Source organism: Halyomorpha halys, unplaced genomic scaffold (genome assembly GCF_000696795.3).
Source record: "Halyomorpha halys isolate HHAL.00 unplaced genomic scaffold, Hhal_1.1 Scaffold1987.1, whole genome shotgun sequence".
NCBI classification, from domain to species: domain Eukaryota; kingdom Metazoa; phylum Arthropoda; class Insecta; order Hemiptera; family Pentatomidae; genus Halyomorpha; species Halyomorpha halys.
This window is the reverse complement of record NW_027106333.1, coordinates 106,009-108,107: the sequence shown is the minus strand read 5'-3', so window position 1 is coordinate 108,107 and position 2,099 is coordinate 106,009.

The window sequence follows — 2,099 nt, the reverse complement described above, 5'->3', positions numbered from 1 at the left end:
AAATTTTTCAAGGATGGGGGGCCAACTTCACAGAGGTTAGTTTCCCTTCGTGCTTCATTTCCTAAAGAGGAATAATTCTGTTTACAAGCCTTTCTTCAACATTCTAATTTGGCATTGGGAATGTGAATCATTTGTATTTACCTAGCAAGGAGAATGTACTAAGCTATCTTATCTCTCTATAATACGCCAGGAACTGATCTACCATTGTTAGTAATATGTTCTGATAGAATTGGTCAGATCAGAAAAGGGTAAACGTAGGAACGAATTTCTTAAATAATATTGGCTTCCATGTTTCTGAAAGGGATATGGTGTTCAATAGAGTTTTACTCTTCTGTTCGTTTTTGTAATGATGACTTGAGATTTTAAGTTTAGGGTCTTAATACTACTTCATTCCAAGTATAAAAATATCAAATATTAATAAGTGAATTATTTTTTAAAAATCTAGGAGCTCATGAGTGTCATAGCTATTCCCGCTGACTTACATGCTCTGGATTCATCCGATAGGATGATTAAGCGACAGAGACCTTATTTATATTGATCAAGTTTGATATTGTTATAAATAACAACAATAAAACATTGGTCCAAATTAGTTGAGTCATTTATCTGTGAAAAGTGGAGGATATTGGTTCTCCGATGTTTTGTTTTATGGCCGGATCCACGTCAGTGGTAATTCGTACGTCCAACAGCTTGTCAAATATTTGTTAAGTGTGAAAGGATTGGTAAAGAATTGCAGCCTCCAAAAATAAGGCAAACAGTTTGACCAAACCGCTTGCCATAAAGTTGTTAATATTATTATGATTAATCGATGACATATTATCTTATCGACAGCCAATCTCATAGATGTAAGTGCAAATTTAAAATTTAAGAGAAAATTATTATTTGTCCGCAATCTGCAATTGTTTATTTATTAATTCTGTTTGCTTTGTTGTATATTACTTATATAATGCGTCAGTTTTTTTCATCACTTAAAAAACATTTTATTAAACCAAAATTAGACAATTTACTTATAATGTTTTTAGATCCGAAACTGCACAGTTGACAATCCATATTTTAAATTTTTTTCCCCCCTATATATTAATAATTTATTAATCGCTGATTCTTTAGGAAACGTTGAGGTTTTCATTTCAAAAATAAATATATGAATACTTAAAATAAAAAATTAAAACAAATTAACTTGTAAGTAAAATAAAATTAACAAAATATGGTTGGTAACTTAATTCTTATACCCTGATGAAGGTACCAACTACATCTATTTACAAGGAAGGGTATAATAAAATTTGTATGTTGAAGAGGAAGGGATTACGACATTTTGTGGAAATGGATCTACCTCTTCATTGTGTTGAATAAAAGAGATTTTCGTTCTTTATTTTTCTTATTTTATCAACAAGAGTATTATCTTCCAGAAACATTAATGATTTGGATAAAGGACTATATATAAGATTAATATTCCTATTTTTTATTCAATTCTGTTCAAGGGAAAAGAGAGGAAAAATTCCTTTTTGTGTATTGGATAATATGGACTACAGTTCTTGATTTTTTTTGTTTTCATTACGTCTCGTTTCAAGTTTTAATGAAAAAAGATACTAAAAGTTTCAATGTGATAAAATAAAATAAAAAACATAGAATTATCGATAATTTCAATATGAAAATCAAAATAACAGAGATTTTAAAATTCATTATTAAGGTTAAAATGAGGAACTGCTGGGCAAATTGTTCAATTTGTCAATTGTGCGAATGGAACTCAGATTTTCGGCAATGCTGTTGGCCAATCTATTTGATGTTTGAGAAAAACCGCTCTAGTAGGACCAACGTCAACCTAAGCCAACGCTTTCACCAATACACCAACAGTACATCCACACCTGCTTTGGCAGGTGTAACCGCAGGTCCAGGTGCTTATAGGAGTCTCGGGCAAAGAAGATTATAACCGAGTCGAAGGCGCTATCTTAAGATGAAATAAAAACAAAGTAGTTTATAACTTATAAGAAGCATCATATTGGGTCCATTGATGATATGAGGGTCTCATAGAAATGGTTCCACATCTATCGGCTCAATTCATCTCACAAAATTGATAATGTTGAAAAATATAGATTTTATTAAGT